The sequence below is a fragment of the Lissotriton vulgaris genome, chromosome 6 (genome assembly GCF_964263255.1).
Source record: "Lissotriton vulgaris chromosome 6, aLisVul1.2, whole genome shotgun sequence".
NCBI classification, from domain to species: Eukaryota; Metazoa; Chordata; class Amphibia; order Caudata; family Salamandridae; genus Lissotriton; species Lissotriton vulgaris.
This window is the reverse complement of record NC_141694.1, coordinates 1,778,090,606-1,778,103,911: the sequence shown is the minus strand read 5'-3', so window position 1 is coordinate 1,778,103,911 and position 13,306 is coordinate 1,778,090,606.

The window sequence follows — 13,306 nt, the reverse complement described above, 5'->3', positions numbered from 1 at the left end:
TTGGTTCAGGCCCCCCGACTGCCCGAAGGACTAACGGGGCGCCGTCGCTGTTTCCCGGAACTCCTTCGGCTCCTGGTCCTTGGCTCAGGCACCCTTACTGTGCCAGGCAGAGGTACCCTTACTGTACCCTTCTGCCGCAGAGGTACCCTTACTGTACCCGTCTGCTTCCAGATCGCCCTGTAACTCCGCCTGCAACACAAAGAAGAACATTACAACATTCTATTACTTCGCGCCGCTGCTCAAGCTGCTGGGTCAGGGTGGGAACAGCGCTTGAGCCGTGGGAGACTGGGATGGAGAGAGGCCGGGCCTTGGCCACCGTGGCAGATATACCAGGTTCGCCCCTCCCACATGTAGGCCCTCCCCTGGCCTGTGAAAGGTGGACACGGGGTGGGGCGCCCCACCAGTGTCGGCTGGAGTTTTGCCGGGTGGGACTAAAGCGCTATCCTGCCCATGTTCCCCTGCGGGTCACACAGTCAGCGGCAGAATGCACTAGGTTGTTAAGTGAGTGCTCAGCACAAGACCATGGCATTCCACATAATTTAAAGTTACCTGGTAACCTTACGTGAAGCCCAGTAGCTTCTTTTCTTCCCCACTCTTGGATTTTCTCAGATATGGCCTAGATCAGCAACACAAAGAAATGTTTTTGTTTTTATTTCCCTTAGAAAAAAGAACTATGAAGAAGCAGCATCAGTCAGTGCCCCTTCTGTCTCACAACTGCTCGATGGTGAAATCACAGACTGTAAACACACATTGGCAAGTTTGTGTCTGCATTAGAACCAGCACACTTGTAATTCAATATGCTTTCTGACATAGGGACTGATTCCGACCTTGGTCGGACAGCCTCAGACCTTGGGTCGGAGGCTTTCTGACCGAGATCGTCGGTTTCACTTCCGACCGCCTAATTAAAATTTAGGCTGTTAGATGTGAAACTAGCCGGTCATTACGACTGGCTTTCGACAGTCAGAACCAGTAAGTAATCCATATGGACGGCTTTTTGCGCTGTTCAGATTACAATGCTTGGTTTCCAGCAGGTTTTCCATGCCAGGCTCTCCAACATGGAAAGCCTGTCGGAAAGCAAATTTGGGGGCCCCTAGCAGGACCTCCTTCAAACAACGGCCTACGGTGGCTGAGGTGGCCTGTTTGTAACCAGGCACCTATTAGACACCGACATCGTTACCGAGAGCCATACCTTGCCACCGCCTTTCTAATTCAGGAAGATATTTAACACGAGATATCACCCAACTCCCGGCTCTCGGCTACTCGCAAGCCGTCAGATTTAGATCAGAGGACCTCAACTGTTTTAAACATATTATTCACAGAATCGTCATCCCTTCCGGCAAGGTACAAGTCCATATAAACCGAACGTGGCTAAAAATATGCTATAAATACAAGGCCCACTGTCAGGATTCACTACTACAATAATTGGACGTTGGGGCTCAGTTCATCATATCTACCCTCATGTATTACTAGCTTAAAAAGCACAATGAGAGGTCGACGATTGGCTGCAATTATACATTTTCATTTTTCTATATATGACCTGGATAGTTTTGATTTCAATAAACGGTCACCTGAGGAAGCCTGCCTAGCCGAAACATGCATAGTAACTACCCTACCGCTTTGCCTCCATCATCTGCCCTGTCTTATGCTATTTGTTTGTCTGTTGTGCGATTTTAATAACTTTTTGTATATGAATTGAAAATCATCGATATAAGAAAGAGAAAAAAGAAAGAAAATGTCAAAAAAAGATAAAATACACACATGATCTATGAATGATAAAATAAATAAATGATCCATCATTTGGGTAATTAGTTTTTGTACTGTTGGGCAATACCTTTATACATTTTATTAGTGTCTCCAATATATATTGTTTAGTATTATCAATGTTTCTCACTTGGCTATAGACCTTTTTCAAATTGGTGGCTGAGGGTGCACCATAGAGGGGGCACCTACGGTGACCCCTGTTGGTCCATGCACCTTGTGGCAAGCATGTTGAAGTGACTGCCATGCGGTGCAGGGATGAACACAACCTCAATTTCCCTATGGGGGCTTGTGCTCAACCGGTTGATGGGCGTAGTACAAGCCCCCGGAAACCGAGCATTGTAATCTGAACGGCGCACATGCTTCCATAGGGAAATGTGAGAATGTGACTGCATTGTAATTAGTGTCAGGTGCACATATTAAGTTTGTGGCTCAGGACAGAGTGGCACAGTGCACTATAGCCATAATATGGCCCTAGGTTGTCGAGAGATGGAGAGACGTGAAAATAAAATGTGTGAAATGGGAGGGCTGAGGAGACAACGTGAGACAGAAAAAGGGAGCTGAGGGCATGAGAAAAGGAATGGTGTGAAGAGTATGCCTTTATGAAATGGAAAACAGATGAATGCTAAGCAAGGGACCAAAAGAGGAGGTTTGATAAATAAACAATTGTATGTCAGACAAAGTAGAGGGTTAGATTAATTTTTGGGGAAGAGAGCACTACGTAGATGCTTTTGGACCTGGCCCTCATCTGCTTTTTGCCTTCCCCATTCCTGTTTTGCTGAATGTATTTTTGTTGGCTTTAGGATTCTGCATCCTTTACCATTGCTAACCAATATAAAGTACTTGTGCTTTCTCCTTTAATCTTGGTAAAATTGGCTTACACCCAACTGGCACAATTCATTTAATCATAAGTTCCTAGTAAAGTGGTTTGACACATGCCCAGGGCCTGTAAATTAAATACTACTCGTGGACCTGCAGCACTTATTGTGCCACTCACTTTAGTTGCCTTTTTAAACATGTTACATGTATGCCATTGCAGCCTAGGTGTACAGTTTTCAACGGCACCAGAGTGCTGTTACATCGAATCGCTGAAGACAAAAGGGGAAAGGAGTATCTTTGGGTCTGATCAATTGAAAAAGATTGGCCCTGAAATATAAAAGTGGAATGAGAAAGTATCAGATGAGACTAATTAAACTACGTGCGAAATTGGAACAGGAGAGTAAACAGATAAAACTGAGGGTGAAAACACTTTTACTCACTGGAGATTGCGTACCAAGGGGTTCCACTTAGTCTGAAAAAAAATCTAATTTTCTCAAGATATCATAAACGATAATATCTGAAGAAAACATGTCCTTGAAAAGATGCAACACGATTTGAATATGCCTGCAGGTACAGAAATTCCCTGTTAATAGGAACTTAGATGTATTATCTGACTTTTATGAATTATATGAAAAAGTTGTGAAATTTGAATAAGTCCTGAAGAAGGTGGCAAGAAAACAAAAAGAACCACCGAAACGCTGCATGGACACTTTGTTCTTTGATACAATTTTTTCTATGTGACACAATGTCCTTTGATACAAAAACATGTGTTCTTTGTTTATAAAATTGATGTTGTAATTAGACAACTGTACATTTGTAAGAAAAGTTTTTAAATTAATACTCACTGTTGATAATTAGATGAATTGTCATGATGGTTTTAAAAAAAAATGTAATAACGAAATTAAAAAGATCTTTTTATGTACTGTATAAAATAAATGTATTTTGATTAAATTGACTTGTTAGATATGCATTAAGTAGCACAAATAGAAGTTTCAAAATACCATTTCAGATTGTTTATGTGCAGGAAGGGACATATTCCCACTCCAGTCAGTACAACAGTAGGGAAAGTGTTGGATAGCGGAGTGGTAAAATTCATTATTCCCACTCCAGCCAGCAGAAAAGTAGGAAACGTGTTTTATTACGAAGGGGTAAAATTTACTATCCGCAATCCAGTCAATATAACAGCACGGAAAGTGGTGAATTGCGTAGGGGTAACATTTGCTGGTCCCACTCCAATAAGTGGAACAGTAGGGAAAGTGTAGGATAGCAGAGGGGTAACATTTACTATTTCCACTCCTATAAGTTCAACAGTACGGAAATTGGTTTATAGCGGATGGATAACATTTAGTATTACCACTCCAGTCAGTACAACATCAGAGAAATTGTTGGATAGTGAAGGGTAACATTTATTATTCCCACTCCAATCAGTACAACAGTAGGGAAAGTGATGGATTGTAGAGGAGTATAATTTACTATTCTCACTCCAATTGGTGCAACAGTAAAATGCAAAAATTATCTTGAACAAAATAAAATTACTTCAAAAACAAATTAAATTAAAAAAATATAGATATGTTGAAAAAATCTACACATACATGTACTATTAATTTAAAAAACTATTACAATTTGAAATACATAACACAAATACCTACAAATATTATAAAAATATTTTTCATACAAGTAAACGATTTCATTCAAAAATTATTTTTTAACAATAATGTATTACATGCATTTAATTTAGTTACTTCCCACCATATAACCCCTGAAAACTCTCAACCTGCACCTAAAAAGTAACTTTAAATCAAATAAATATGTACACTATTAATATGAATATTTATCAACAAACTAATTTTCATCAATTAAATATTAAATATTTATAATTACTCAATCAATCAATCAGAAGTTTGTTAAATTACTGTACTTCCCACAATATACCCCGACAAAACACACTCATAAAATGTAACAAAAAGTATTCACAGAATTAACATAGTCAAGAATAAAATTATTAATTGATAATAATTAAAATATTAATTATTAATTGCTTAAAATTAATTACTTCACACCCCAAACCTCACAAAACCCACAACCCAAACATAGTCTAAAACAAAAAATGTATTAACACAATTAACAAAATGAATTGTCAATTAAACAAATATTATTTATTAAAACTAAACAATAATTCATTAAAATGAATGACCTTCCCACCCTTTACCCCTATGGTAAGTACGAAAAGAATACGTCAATTATATAGTTAGTTAAAACCATATCAATTTAAAAAGAAAAATCAACATGATACACTGAATTTTCAGAATACTTAATTAACAATACAATTAGCAAAATTCCATTGTTTGGGTGATCTGAGCAATATACCTTGTTTAAAAATGCAGGCATAGGTCTAACCAGGTCTAAAATATGCAGTGTCATTCTTAAGGTAAAACATAATTACATAATCTCTAAAATTCATAATCAAGGGAAGAAGTTGCCACAGTCCGAGGTAGGCTATGTATACACTGAGCTGTTTCATAAATGCAATTAACCAACCTAAATTGCCAACGAATGCCTTTCAATATACACCAATAAAACAATATTATAAAGAAGGAAAAAGTGCTTTGTGCTGACTAGAACTATCACACCTAGTACCTCCAGCATACCACCTGTGTTTTAAGGTGCCTAGAACTATCACTCCTCTTACCTCTAGCCTACCCTCCTAGCATCTCCCTCTCCAAGAGCGAGATGCCAAATGGGAAGATACCCCCCAAAAATGCCCACTATAATCTTCGTTTAGGGAACACTTAAATCCCATACCCTTGCTTGCCCCATAAGGTACCTATGCATCAAAGTATCTAGCACTTATAACTAGAATAGTAATAACTCTTTACAACTCTGCTGCTAAAACATTATAGTTAACCAACTGAAAGAGACCAAACTGAATACAAAATGCAAAGACATCCATACTAAAAGGGTTTTAACCCACAGCTTTCCAAACACTGTGTCGCGAAACATTACTGTGTCGCGACCCACATGTAGGTGTGTCGCATCGGCAGAGTGGAGCTGCAGGGGCTCTTAAGGGGCAAGCAACAACAAAGCTGTATTAACAGGCACAAGGTCTTTAACGACCTGTGAAGTGGTCGGGTGCGACCGTGAGCGGGCCTGGGAAGTGTCTCATCCCGGGCTGCCACACACGATGGGGGAGGAGGGGGAGAGAGGGGTGCTGAAGCCCTTTGAGGCCAAAGGGTGTTGCGCGCCTGTCTACATCTCATCACACACCCACTCGACAAAGGAAAACAAATGGACCAAATGGTGCCTTTTACAAAAAGAATTGATAGTGCAATTTTCAAATCTTCAAAAACAGCTTTCTTCAGTAGTTGAAATAATGTGTGTGTGCAGTGTGAAACTGCCAACACCCAGAAAACTTTGTGTTCGTTTTTTGCTCCTCTTGCATTCAGTTTTACCGCCTGCCTCTTTTGATAGATTATCTGCTTTATTTGATGAAAGCATGAAACGTTACTGATTTCACACTTTTCAGCAGTTAGCAGAGATGTCTATCAGATTAGCTCAATCTTGCTGGTTGAGAGACCAGAGACGGACAACTCTGCTGGAAGAGAATCTGTTCTCAGGCAGCTGTTATGTGTGTTCTTAACAAGCTAGTAAAATCTACCAATATAGAACATAAGATGGCTCCACTTTATCGATGAAACAACCGTCTCAGCAGTAAGGCAGATCATTCTGCAATTGACCGATTATTCAATATCATCACTGTGTCCTCAAATTATGAATCGACTATCATCTTGAAATATATTAAGCACACGACTTTTGTTCCAAAATATCAGTTTGCCATGTTTAGTAAATTTTTATCCTTAAAAAAATACCTTGTCATTTTTCTTAATTATACATCATTTTTTGTCGCCCTATAACAACTTTTCATTTTTAGTAAATTAATGTGTTTGTTTCCAAATATTTGTCCTTGAGTTTCTGAAAGTAACTTATGGTGTCCGCAATTATCAGCTTGACCACATAAAATGTCGGTAAATAAATATATATGCTGTTCATACCAGACAGAGAGGGAGTGAGACAGAGAGGGAGGGAGGGAGACAGAGGGAGGGAGACAGTCGGAGGGAGAGGGAGGGAGTGAGACAGAGAAGGAGTGAGACAGAGAGAGAGTGAGACAGAGAGGTAGTGAGACAGAGAGGGAGGGAGGGAGTGAGAGAGAGGGAGAGAGAGGGAGTGAGACAGAGAGGGAGTGAGACAGAGAGGGAGGGAGAGAGACAGAGGGAGGGAGACAGTCGGAAGGAGAGGGAGTGAGACAGAGGGAGGAAGACAGAGAGGGAGGAAGACAGAGAGGGAGGGAGACAGAGAAGGAGTGAGACAGAGAGGGAGGGAGACAGAGAAGGAGTGAGACAGAGAGGGGTTGAGACAGAGAGGGAGGGAGGGCGACAGTCGGAGGGAGACAGATGGAGGGAGACAGATGGAGGGAAAGGCCACCTCCGCCACTGATTTCCTCACTGGTACCCTTTAACAGTACCCCTCAAGTCTCTGTGTGTGGGTAGTGTGTTGGGTGAGTGGGGTGTGTGGTGTGTGTGTGTGGGGGGTGTGTGGGTTGTATGTTTGTGGTAGTGTGTGGGGGGGGGTTGAGTGTGTGGGGGGTTATGTGTGTGTGTGGGAGATGTGTGTGTGGGGTGGGGTGTGTGTGGGGTGGGGTGTGTGTGGGGTTGTGTGTGGGGTGGGGTGTGTGTGTGTGATGTGTGAGGGGTGTGGGGCCCGAACCCACCATAGGTGGTTCAGACTTGCTCGCTGCGCTTCCTCGTGTTACCCTGTCCCTGAATTTTTTTTCACAAAAGGGTGTGTCACCAACATGAAAAGTTTGGAAAGCTGTGCTTTAACCCATTAAACGAGCACACTATTTAAGAACACAATTCCCCAAATCAGATCTTACTAACTCACTCTTAAGCAGGTAGCCCAGTACACATTGCAAATTATGTAATTAACGTTTGGCGCTGGTTCAAAGAGGTGGCTGTGGCCTGTGCTTTCAACAAAAGTGGGTTTAAAATATTCATGACTTTAGTGCATTTTCTCGACACCCCAGGTAATCTGCTATTAAAGCATACCGTTTTACCAGTAATCGCCTTTGATAATCTAAAGCGGGGCAGCAGCACAGCAAATGAAACCATGATTCGTGATAATTGTGGCATAGCCTGCAATTATTAACACCTGAGCCAGCCCAGTGCGGGTTAAAATCCCTTATTGGTAACACAAGTAGTCCCATATAAAGGATTTGAGCGCAAGTAACTGCATTGATGGAATCCAAGAAATATGTTTGTGGTTTCCCAATATGATTGGAATCCTTTAGAGGCTGCGCCAACCCTTGGCTATCAACAGCGAGAAAAATCCTGTTCCCAGGAAGCCACTTACATTTGCTTGTTAATGGCTGTCCTCCATGCAGAGTGTGGGATGTCACCATTCCCAAAAGCTGAAACTTCAATCTTGAATAACAGGATCACTTCATTTAGTTTGATGGACCATGGGTTAACTGAGTTTTCATACATGGTATACAAAAGGCTTTTTACCAAGTTCTTCGGAACCGTCCTGCTCTTGATGTATTATTTTAACATTGATGCCTTACACTCGATTGATTGAGATACTAGCCCCAGCTCTAGTCTTAATCTGGAGTTTCGGACATGTCGCTGCTGATGGAATAGTTTTTTGTATGCTCTGATGTGACATAACTCCAGAGTAGTGTCTAGTGAACAGGATAAGCAAAATGCCCATGCTGCAGGGCTGTGGTTAAGGTTGACTTTGTTACTCTTCAGATAGGGGCAGAAGAGGCACTACTTAATATGCGATTTTATTGGCCAATCCTATGAGAAATAACTGCTGCCTTCTTTTTAAGGTCTTTCACTTGGGCAACGGCTGATCCAGTTTTTCGAAACACACATCCAGTACTTTTAATGCCTTGCTGTAGTGATGGTCTTTCCACCATCCAAATGCCAAGTTCCCATCTTTTTCTGTCGGTAGCCACTGAATATCAGGACTTTGGTTTTAGACTGATTGACCTGTGGATGGTTGGGCTTTGTAAATCTATTTAAGGGACCCAAAGCCCTTTGCAAACCCAACTTGGTGTGATCCAGGTCCACAATGTTGTCAACGTATTGAATTATTTTCAAGCAGACCAAACTTAGCTTTTGAGAAACCAAACTACAGGCATCCAGTACTTTCCCTAAATCAGCCGTAAACAGATTGAACAGCATAGGAGCCAGAACACAGGCCTCTTTCAGCCCACGGTTTGATTGAACTTTCTGTGTAACCGTCAATGAGCCAGTTTTCACCCAAAGCTAAGTCTCTGTGTGTAATGAGATGATAGCTCTTAGCAGATTTGATAGTATACCCCAAGCTGCAAACTACCTTCAAAAGGTAGCACTGTCCACCTTATCAAAAGCTGCACTGTAATTTATAAAACACCACAGGAGAGGTGGCTTGTTTTTCTGAAAGGCACATTACCTGAGGAAAGGGAGAGCATGAATATTGTCTTCAGTGGATGTCCTAACCCTGAATCCTGTTTGAAAAAAAGGCAAGATGTCATCCTTGGCTACCCAGGCTTCTAAATGTTCTAATAAAAATCGGGCATAACCTTTTCCCTCAATGTCAAGTAGGGCAAACAATCTATAGGTTGCTGCTGAGGTCCGCACTCAGCTCTTAAATATTGGGCATAAAATGGATCCTTTCCAGCACTCTGATATATCAGCATTTAGAAAAGAATGATTTTAGATAGATAATAGCAATGTGGCCTAACTTGAATGGGCACCCTTAACCCCTTCAGTGCGGCGCGAATTTTCGCGCTGTGCTGAAGGTTCTAATGAGCCTATCGGCTCATGAGGGAACGGTTCCATCATGAGCACAGCTCAACCGACGCTCATGACGGAACCGTTCCGTCATGAGCATGGAAGGGGTTAAACAAATATTATTTATTGAAAACAAAATAATAATTCATTAAAATGAACAAAATTCTCACCCTTTTACTCATATAACTCCTATAACCAACACCTACAATCAAACTAAAGACATTTAATTACACAATTAAAACCATTAATTGTCAAATAAAAAATTAATAGTATTTAACAACTAATTATTGATTCATTAAAATTCATTTACTCCCCACCCATTACCCCTATAAAACCCACAGCCCGCATTTCATTAAACAAATAACATAATTAATTATCAAGTAATTAACATTAATTACCAAATACTTATCAAGTAATGAAACATTAATTACTTCCCACCCTTTACTCCTATAACCCCACAACCCAAAAAACGAATTAAGCAATTACCATAATTAATTATTCATTAATAATATTTAGCAAATAATTATTAATTACAAAATAAATTACTTCCCACACTTTACCCCTATAATCCAACAACATGATTTCAATGAATGAATGAATGAATGTTAATCATTAATGAATAATTAAGTAGAAATAAATTACTACCCACACATCACCCCATGACACCACAACCCACACATAAAATGTCCTTTAAAAAATAATAACACAATTAACATAGTTAAATATCACTAAAATTAATCATTAAAAAATCATATATGTATTATAATTAAAGTACTTTCCACCCTATACCCCACAACTCGATACGGAAATAAAAACACAAAATATTATCAAATTCAATTTAGTAACTACTAAAAAATCACATCATATACATTTAAAATATACACTAAAATAAAGAACAATATTTAAAAAAACTATATTTTAAACAACGATATTTTGGAAACAATATTAATGACTTTGATATTTTAAAAATCAATATTACTTACAGAACAATCTATATTCTTGGCAGTTATATTTTTGCTGTCGATATTTCCATGTCACAGTATCTCTGACTCGATATTCTTGTCTGTCAATATTTTAAACGCGATATTCTGTCTGAATACCCCTCTGAGTAGGCCTTCGACTGCTCTGCTTTGCTACCCTGAGAGAGAGTCAAGTGCTACAACTGAGTACTTGATTTCTAGTAAGGGCAAAATTCAATTATGTACATATTACTTGTACAGGCCACACTGCTCCACAATTAATAACCCAATTTCATACATTCATGTCAGATGAGATGGTGACCACTGCAATGCTAGAGGGGGTGGTACAAAAAGATGCGCATTCAGCTACAGCATCCTTGCTCTAGCTCCAAGTGGAGGAGAACGCGATAGCAGTAGAAGATAGGCGAAAGTAAGAGAGGACATATGCAAAAGGTAGAGGAGTGCATGAGGGGACAAAAATGATGAGTGTGAGAGAACGTGTAAGAGAGCTGGTGAAAAGAAGATGGTTAGATACAAGCAGGTGAAAGGGAGGAGAGATTGAGAGAAGACAAATGTGAAACAAGAGGAAGGCAAGAATGTATTTAGAAGAGAGAAATGTTAGTAAAAGAGATAAACATGAGTGAAAAAGGCAAGTAGAGACTTTAAAAGATCAAAAAAGAAGAAAGTGAGAGAATGACTAGGGAGAAAATAGATAGATGATAGCAAGAGAAATAGGAGAATATTAATTACCGGGGATAAAATAGAGATCAGAAAGGACAGTGAAGAAATGGGAAGAACATAAGAGCATCATGGAGGTGCATTTTTGTTTTCGGTAGTTTGTCATTAAATGACCCTACTGAGCACTAACCTCTCCCTCCTTCTTCTTTAACACCGCAATAAGATATCTCTCAGTACATATAGCAAATCCAAAGCCTATGAGATCTTAGGTTCATTGGCATATGTGCAATGTAAGTGCAGCAGCAGGAAATGAAGGAAAAACTAGAAGAGCAGTAAGACTACAGGATGTGGCAACAATGATAGCTGTAGTAGCAAAGGAGGGACTTAGAGTGATTTCAGCAGGACTTTCGAAAAATAACAGGGACATTTCTGGCAGCATTGTGAGGGGGGTGAAGGAGGCATGAAGTGAGATAGCACGAAATATGCCCTGAATGAAAGTGGTGGCAGCACTTGTATGTTAAGTACCTGATCTACAGATCTCCCACAGGCCACTGATGGCATACCTGAACATGATTTGTGAGTGATTGAATCTTAAGTGTTACTGTTGCTGTTGTTGTGCCTGTTTTGCAGGAATTGGAAGCTCTGCTTCGGTTTTTCTTTTGTGAGAGAGAGAAGCTTGCGTTGCAGCTAACATGCTGCATCTGTTCTGCAGTGACATGAAATAGTACCTGCTCTGTGAGTGCTGCTGTCCGCATTATACCTGCTCTGTGACTAGGAAGCGTGCATTTCTGTTTCCCAAGCTCTACTTGTTTTGTGAGATTTAGGCACTTGGACCACTGCTGCTCTGCTTTACTTTTCTATCAAGAAGCAGCGTTTTCACTGCAGTTTCCTTATCTGTTCAAGTTCTATCAGAGAAAAAAGCTCGCACTGTACTTGCAGGGTTGATACTCCGGTTGCACCTATTCTCCCTTGAAGGAAAAGGTATCTCCCTTCGAGGGATGCTCAGCAGCGGCTCCTCCGTAATGGCGGGGGAGCGTTGCCCCACTGCAGATGATAAAACAATAATAAAACAATTTTATCATTTAATTTTTCAAAGACAGCCAATGCTGCCGAGTGTAGGGCGGGAATGGGCCGGGTAGTCCTCTAGTGACAGACAGCAACACTGTAAGTGCGCATGTCAGTTTGGCCAGCCAGACTGACATGCAAACTTCCAACCCAGCTGCATTGTACAGTCGGGTGGAGAAATGGCATAGGGTCTGAGGGGCATATTAGCAAGGGGAAGTATTGCCGCTTTTTCGGCAAATTGTGCCAAGAAAGCGGCGATTCTTCTAGAGCCCTATCCACAAGGGCATTTTACCGCCTGGCTCAAGCCCACTTTGCATGTCGGCGACAAACATCGCTAATGACATGCAAAGTGGGCGTTCCCACGTCCAACCACATGTAAAATGTGGTTGGAGGTGGGAACACCCTATTACCAAGGCAGGCGTTGGGAGCGGCAGACCTGCGATAAACTCGTTTATCGCAGGTCTCCCAAAGCCTGCTCTGACCAGGTGTTAGGGCATTGATAACATGGGGGTGTGGATCATAATGCTGATTCCACCCCCCCATATTATCAATGCACACATTAGCGCATGAAAACAAGGTTTGTTTTCATGCGCTAATGTGCCATATCGCCGACTATTGCCGGATTTCATTTTGCCTACGTGATGCACATTGATAATTGCGCGCTATCACGGCGAAAAAATCCAGTGATATGGGAATGTGCGTTGTGCGTTTTCTAACACACTTCTAGGTAATATGCCCCTCAGTCTCTTAGTGAGAGCCTAACCAGGCCACTCAGAGCAATCCTGGTGATGCTCTCATAGCATCTGCAGCGTCTGGATCGAGTGGGGAATCTGGAAGCCTGTGCTGGCCCTTGGACGTCTTCAAGGAAAACAGGAGCACCGAGGCAGCCGGCAGTGGGAGCAGCAGGAAAGTGATTTTTACATTTTTTATTATTTGCCCCCCTCTCCCCCGCCCCACCCCTTTACTTTGGCAGTAACCGCCTCTTGGGATACTTGCTGGCTTCAGCATGGTATCTGACCTCACTGGGAGACACCAATAACCCAAACAAAAACAGAATCCCACAGTAAAACATTTGACCACTGAGACTGGCAAAGCTTCATAGCAAAAAATACTCCAAAGGAAACCTACTACGAGATCCACTAGCAAAGCTTACCAGACCGTCACTTCATCACAGTCATACTCTAATTGTGCCAA